Genomic DNA, 8,880 nt, shown 5'->3' with positions numbered 1-8,880 from the left:
ATTTTACTAAATCTAAAATTGTTAGCCCTGTTAACGTCATTTTTTCCATATTCAAGGGCAATTTGCCACTTAGATTAGCTTTAAACAACATTTCATTCTTTGATTACCTTAATTTATTATAATATATATTGTTTTTCTTTTTAAACAGGGGTTAAATTACCCCACCCACTTTGTTGTAATGCACAGTACAGATATAAAACTCAGAATATCAATTTCTTTTTTATTATTTAGACATATATACTTATTTAAAACAAGAATCACTTTAAAAGACTGGAAAACAGTTTAATGAAATGTATTTCATTGTTTCTGGCATACACAGTTATGCAGATAGTTTTGTACAAAGTAGCGAGTTTTTCATGTAAAATAATGTTTTATCTTGTCTAAAACAGATTTACATTCATTCGAAAGATGTAATACTTATCAGTCACAGTACAATGGATATGAACATTATCCCAGTGTGTCAAGATGATATATACTACGTCTATAAACGTTTAAAGGAATTGCTAAAGTGAAAGTATTGACTAGATTTAAATTCGTTTAAGCCTACTGTTTAAGCTTAAATAAAAAACAAATACATGTATGAAAATAATCTCAGATTTAACATTACAAAACACTAGCACATCAATTCTAACAAACATCTGCAGCATTGTCCAAATTAAGCTGATACTGCTATTCCTTTACTGTTAAACAATTTAATTTGATCAAGGGGTCTGCACTATTGTACCCCACCCACTTAAAATACTTATGAAACAATGTCATATTTTCTCATCTAAAGGGTAAATAATGCTAACGTACCATTAACAATCAGGACAATATTTATTTATTCATAGTTGCATTCCATCAGCAATAATTCTAATTAAATACAAAGTGCACAACACATCGAATATTGTACATATATATGTATGTTATTTAGAAGATGATGAAAACATTTTCAGCATACTATTTGATAAATTTTAAATAAATATTTTATACTGATTCCCTCGTTTGTTTTTTACTTCTCAAAAACAGAAAAGCCTATACATAGTCTTCTATATCAATGTCTGCTGTTGTAGGAGAGTTAGTGCAATTTGTACCTCTACAGTTACCACAACCAGTTGAACACTGCAGTCCATGTTTCCTGCAACTGCATCGCCTTGAATCACAATTCGTTTTGCAGTTAGCGAATAATCTGAAGTAATGATTTCGGTGCTGGTGGTAGGTCTGCTTCTTTGTCTTGAAAACATTTAGGAATTTGCCTACCTGTCCTGAAGTTGACATTGCACGTCTGATGGTAAACTGCTTCAGCTGCTGGAAGGTCTAATACGTTGACTGCCCACTCGTCTTTTCTTTTATTACATAATTTAGGTACAGTTTTCTGAAATTCGAAACTACGAACAGGAAAGACATCATGTATACCGACGTTTGTTCACACTTACTTTAGCATTTTTTGTACAAAAAAGACATTTTGTTTTAAAATCAAATGAATCTTCTGAACGTAAAGACCTAGATGTAACATGATTATTATTTATATCACTGTTTGTCAAAGAGTTTCGAATATGTATATAGTCACGGCGACACTGCACGTGTACATATTGTCCTTTACATGTAAATATGTTAGTTCCTCTTGCTATGGTTGCATTATTGATTCCATCGCTCCCCTTCTTACGGAGACACACAACTGGTTGTCCACCTTCTAATTGCCCTTTGCAAATAAGACACTCTTCCATAGTTCTTTGTCAATTACTGAAAAAGAGAAAATTGTATTAACCCATTTAAAGATAACCTATGACCATCTTTCACTAAAATATTTTATCGAATATATTTTCTTCAAATGTATGTATTTTCCTGATCAGGTGTAACTCAACTATATATACTAGAGCTGCTTTTGAGAAAAGCGCATGCCCCCAACAACTGCTTTATCAGACTTTCAGTGCTTTGATTATAAAAAAACAAGCTTCAAGGGCCATAATTCCAAAGTGCCTGTGGGTTATCGAACTCTGCCGAGCACTTACTGGCAACACACATTTTGTTCAAGTTTGGTGAAGATCGGATGAGAAATGTTTGACTTAGAGTGCAGACAAGCTTTGTGACAGACAGACATGTGCACACACACACAGACAGACAGACACATAGACAGGAGTAAATCAATATGTCTCCCACACAATTGTGTGTTGGGAGACATTATAGAGTAAGTTTGCATATAGAGGTACATTCATGATTAAATGTCATGCAGGTAATGCAGGAAAGATTGTTAAAAAAGAGCCAAATTTCTAGTGATAGAACAAATGTTTATCTATACATACATACTATGTGTACTTAAATCTAATTCATAGTACTGTTAATACACATAAACATGTTAATTTAATGTTTACATGAACTATATGAAGGAGTTGTTCACTTTTTGAAATACGAGCAAATTTGGCCTTTAAACTGGGGTGTTGCATGGATTTACATACAGCTTTAAATAAATGTGTATTTGTGTAATTACATAATCTCTGCTAACAACACCTATAATGAGCAAACAATCGGACAGAACAAAGACAGCTTCATATAAATTCTTAGTGCTAGATGAACATATTTTATAGTTCAACCATAGGTTATTTCTCCAGAAAAAAACTACATTTCCGGAACACTGTGTTATTACCTAGTTAACTTTATAGCATTGTTCAATCTTTCAGAGGGACATATGGTAAGCAATGTACTCAAACACACTCGTTTGATTTTCCGACTTCAGCATGTCAGTCACACAGAGTCAGCATGCATAACTGTAAAATAAAATATACCATTGCAGTGTAACATGTTTTTTACTGAACTCATTAGTACAAAACGTACAGAAGTATATTATCATACACACACTGCTTCGCTCCTGTGAGGTTACACTGTTTATCACATTAATGTAATTTAGATTGTTTACTTTGTTTATACATTTTAATGTATGTTTCGATTGTACTTTGGTATCAAATTAGCTACACAGAAATAGATAAATCAGTGTTAATGCTCTATCCAGAATCAACATGTTGTAACTGAATTACCTAGATGTAATATAATGTGCACTGCCTATCTTTTCAATGGACGTTTTCAAACAATTTCGTTGTAATCAGTCTTCCCTCTGCAGCATATCTGTCTCACATGATCAACGTGTCTAGCTGTAAATTAAAATATACCAATGTTTTGTAATATGTTTTCTGAACACCTTCAGTACAAAACGAACAGAAGTATATTTACATCCACGCACTGCTTTTTTCTCTTAAAAGGTTACACTTTTTATCACACTAATGTATTTTAGATTGTACATAGGTATTATATTAGCTACACCGAAATAGATAAATCAGTGTAAATGCTCTATCCAGAATCAATTATAGTTTTATCTAAGACTTTCTTTAAAAAAATTCATTCAATCTTATACAGTCTGCTTAGAGAAAAATAATATTTACTTTTTTTTCTTAATAAGAATTTTAAAGTTTTAAATTGTACATTCCATTTCGACGTAAACTTATATTCATTTGCAAGCGCTAACCAGTCATTAGTAGATACAGTTAATGGGCACCAGACACTGACGAGACACAACCGGCTCAAGTTGTCATCTTAAATGCGAAAAAACAGTAAGTTGAAATCAAATCAGTAAGTACAAACTCATAAAAATATTATTTATACAAATACCTTGTCGAAAACATGCAGGAAATCAAGTTAATTCGATCCGCGTGGCACTTGATTCAATAAATCATAAATTTGTTTCATCTGTAAAATGGCCCTTATCCGCTTCCGTACATTTATTTTTCTAACAAAACTCTCGTTAAAAGAATGGATTTTTTTTTCAAATTTCGGCTCTTTTCTAATAATTTCAAGTTAAAATATCAACATTGATCGTTCTAAACTTTTATATATTCTCATTTTCTTAAAAAAAATACAAATTGCAATGACACCATGTGATATATCTTACCCGTTGACGTCTAGATGGTTTTAAATCGATACAAGAATTTTAGGCGGTTGTCAATATCTATGCAGCTTTTTTTATTCACATAAACAAGTTTTTAATATATAAAAACAACTTACAGCTTAAAATGTCTCTGTTTAAAGCACCAAACTGCCTGCGCAATTTTGTTTACATCTTTGGAATTGAAAATATAGCGGTGCGGAAGTTATCGTATGACGTCATATTTCCCACGCGCTTACTGAAACACGCTAGTATGGTGTTCGCGTTTGGCCATCGTCAAATCTCATGTTTGGCAGAATTTTCAAGTTTGTTTTTGTGAAAATTGCAAGGTCGATTTTATGCAACTTTTTGTAGAAAGTTATTGCGATCATGTTCTTTCGCACAGTGTAATTTTGTTTTCTTTTGCAAAATGTTCAAGGTCAAAACTCAGCCTGATTAGCCTATACATTTAATTGGTACCTGCACTGGGGTTCTCCGCAAATATTTTAAGCTGAAAAATTGTCTATTATTTTGTCAGTGTGACTCTAAACGCAAAAAAGTCAAAATAGTGTTAGGAAATAATGGAGTCAAGATCAATTATACAAATTACACAACTGCTTCGAAAGCCATTGAAACAATCTTTATCAATTTTCAACACGTTTTCAGTCTCTTTTTCTAAAAGGTGGTCACACTGAAACGAAATACAAACTAAATTTCATTGACATTTTTGAAAGGTTGCAGACGTTAAAAGCCTTTAGACACGTTTCTACGAGTTTCTATAGCATTGAACTACCGTTAAGGTAAAACTCCTATGCGCTGTTCCTATAGCTTAAAACCTTGTTGAAATTCCGCAACTCTTCTTTAGTCTATGTTATTTATAGAATGTTCCAATTCGAACATAGTATTTAAAAACTGGTACTTGCTTTATCAAATAGTTGGTTCCCTTCAACTAATTTCTATAACATAATGCTTGATGCTGGGATCCAGCTATCAATATAATGAACCCAAATCAGCAACAAATGACCCAGATTCAATTATCTACAATAATTCAACTGTAATTACAGTAATGATACAACGAAAAATGTTTCAAGCACTATCTGTACTTACTTATTATGTCAGGAAACTATCAACTATACAAATTATTCTGACAGTCAAAAACTAGGTTACCCGGTCAAAACAAAGAAAAGCCTTGTGCATGCAATAGGGGCTGCATTTTTACTGGAAATTCATGAATTTTGACCAGAAAGACAGTCTTGATGAAATCTAAATCAGGTTGTATTAGTATTTATCTGGGGTCTAAAACAAGGTCACCCAGTCAATTCAAGGAAATATTTTTGGTATGCAATACGGGCTGGATTTTTCACTGGAATTCCTTGTTTTATATGTATATATTGTTTTTTAAATGAAAATCGTTGAATATCACTCCCGTAATAATTGTAAGTAAGAATTTGGTAAGGCGATAAGAAAATTTACTTCTGCATGGAATGTAATATTCGCTTTTTGATAAGACATCTTCATCAGTCACCTAGAGGGCAATTCAATTGGCCCAGGGAATACGTCATATGTTCATATCATTGACTTCTAAACACAGAAAATAGTTCAAATGGCATTTGTTGAGAAGCCTTTAATCTACACCCTTCCAACTTGGTGGGTGTGGCCAAATGGAGTAGATAAACCCTACTGCTTTGAAGATCAATAGATTAAAGATTAAGGATGCAGCAGCCGGAATGATTTCTCTCTGTTTCGTCTTTTAAGAATACAGAATGAAACAGATTATTCAGTCACACTTTCAGCCAGTTTATTCCAGATGTTCCTCAGGTGAGTGACCTAAGACAATGTGGTCCTCTTGTTAACTATATTTGCCTTAATCTGTCGACAAAAACAGAATACTGTCAAAGAGTTTGGCTGAATATATGCCATTGTTTAAATAAAAATTGATTACGTATTTCGTAGTCATCTCCGTTATGCCCTCCACATCCACAAGGAAGTTGTAAGTTAATGTAAGCGAAATCAAATAATGGTGACCTACAATTTTCTTTTTGTTTTAGATAAGATAGACATAGGCAAATACATATGCAGTTTTTGATTTAATTCTAGTATGTAAAACGCGATGAAACAGCAGAAATACCGACTTAAGATCGACAAAAAATACGAAAAAAAAAAAATAACCATCGGTTCTGCTGAACAACTTTTGTTTCCTTACAGAATTAATTTCTTTTGATTTCTCTGAGCATGTTGCTACTAGAATTATTATTTTCTGTTATAAAACTGCTTAGATTTCAAATTTACGCTAGTTATTGTACTTCACTGAAATACATGGTAGGAAAACGGAAATTTTGAAAAAAAAATGTTCAAAATAACATCATATCCGGGGACAAATAAAAATAAAACAGTGCTGGTGACCAATTATTCTATTTAATTTTTCAATACATCATAAAATTATCTCGTTACACAGAACATTTCATTATAATCTATTATTGCGAAAAAATGACGAAACTGCATCGAGCGTCTTTAAACAGCATGCAGCAATTTCTTCATGCAAATCCTAGTGACACTTCAATTCATTTTGTAGTTATTTACGCTATATGTTAATCTGCCTTAAATATTCCTGAAGAATTTTGCAATGCATTTGTGTAACAAAATGAAATAATTTCCCCAAGTTTACTAAAAAGATCAATTTATATATATAAATCTGTATAATAATAATAATAATAATAAAGTTCAATATTTTTCACAGACATCGATAGTATAGTTTTCATTTTAGAAACTTTGTTCCGAAGGAAGATATCCATTTGGTAAAAATATTTAGTTAAAATATTAATCTGCAACCATTAAACGAGTTTTTATTTTTTATTTTTTTTTTTTCGATTATGTGAATTTCAAATTCTGTTAACCAAATTAAAATTGGCGGCCATTTTAGAAAGAAATTCATACTTACACAACTCAAAAATGTAACGTACAAATCCAACATTAACATTAAACCATCAGTGAATCGTCTAAACTAACATAAATAGACGCATTTCCAGAACATACTTGGTGCAGTACCGAAAATACACCGTTTTTTACATGATGTAATAGGTCGCTCAGAGTAATCAATATTTTGTAAAAATTCAATTGTCACCGGTTGCAAACCACGAAATGAGAGTCGTTGTAAGTCTCACATTATTTCAAGGTATTGACAAATAATTTTTTTGACAGCTTACACATCGGATTGCTTACCAAAAAAAAGGAGACTTAAACAAATCTTGCATCTTCTCGATAACGACGTCAACGTCCATAAGCCCCAAAATAACATTCCACGACACATTTGATCATTTTTACAAAGCCCTTTTTTTGAACTTCAATAAGCTCCTCAAATGTAGTCGTGTACTCTGCAGCAACCTGCAGTCTTCAATTCCTTCTTGTTTGTTCAGTTTACAGTCTGTTTGACTAACACGCATGTACGAGTTTGATGCTCCACAAGGACTAACCCAGTTTATATTGTGCAATTTTCCTTAACAATATTCACCAACAGGTATAAAATAATTTTCGAGACTAAAATAATATTACCAGACACATTGTAGAGATGAAATCCACACACAAAAGGGAATTTATTACTGTAAGTGAATTAATATTAGCGGAGTACTAATTTCCGCGCTATTAGCGGTATCGGACATGCGCTAATTCATGTCTAGCACTAATATTTGACTGACTGAAATGAAGGGCTTTCCTAATAAAAATGTAACACTTATCGTATCGAAAGTACCGTCATTACAATGCAACAGAACAAAGAGAAATACATATTTATTGTGTAAATATGACAATAACTGCATTCCTAAATAATATTCTGCAGAAAAGTTTTAATAGAATAATTAAACCTGTTTGAACATTAGTGCAAATGTCATATATATTTTTTAATTACGTTGTATTTTTGTATCTTCGCCATTGTCCGTAAACATCGTATGTAACACCTTCGGAGTAGATCGCCAGTTTGTGTGGTCGCGCTAATTACGAGTGCCACCATAACATTTTACTGCTTTGAAAACCAAGTGTGAATTTGAATTTGAAAACAAACAATTATCACCATTCTGCACTGTATATATGTACAAATTTACAGTATATAGATTAACACTGATTTAAGCGAATGTAGATTTTATGTCATGTTTATTTGTATGCCTGATCGACTTCATTACGAATACCAGTCAGTCGCCAGCCGTTTAATATGGTAGAGTTTTTCACACTGTGATGGGCAGTAATAAGTTAGTTTGCGTGAATAGGTTTCATTCTTGAAAGTGTTTAGTCAATTGCGACGTCTTTCACATCAATCCCGTTTTGAATTTGTCCCTCAACTTCATTTTCATACCAGCACTGAAAACTTTTTTTGACAGACCGTTTGATTTCGTCGTTACCCGCAACATCTAGTGGTTATTTATATACTGCATTTTATTAAAAAGTGACTTAATGCGTATGCAAACGTTATTAAGATATATAGTTTTAAAGATGAAACGTGTATATATAATCCCGAGCAGAACTGCTTGATACAACGGTCATGTTCGGGCCATTCCGTATTCTATCGGAAATTGGTCTTTCAGATACCGCCAATTTGCTATTTTAGCGCTGTTGATATTGCGCTAATACAAGTACGCGCTAATAAGTCGAAACTACTCAATTTGAGGCTAATATTTAACCGCGCTAATACAAGTACACTTACAGTATACTATTTGCACATTATTCAAAAGAAAATAGTGTTGTTTTTTTCAGATGATCCTTCAGTTGATCCATCATATCTCTGTCATGCCTTTCTAACTTTGTAAAATACCAAGCTAAACCTCAGTATAGTTATTTTAAGTAGATGATATAAAGATAATTATGATTTTGACAGTTATAGTCTATCAAATTACATATACTATGTAGACAATTGTGGGATGAAACAAAGAATATACATGTTTTGTGCAGGATTTTCCCCTTCACAAAGTGGACCGTTAATAGGCCCTTTCCCTCAGACAATA

The sequence above is a fragment of the Mercenaria mercenaria genome, chromosome 4, assembly GCF_021730395.1.
Source record: "Mercenaria mercenaria strain notata chromosome 4, MADL_Memer_1, whole genome shotgun sequence".
Taxonomy (NCBI): Eukaryota; Metazoa; Mollusca; class Bivalvia; order Venerida; family Veneridae; genus Mercenaria; species Mercenaria mercenaria.
Note: the sequence above shows the minus strand (reverse complement) of the source record.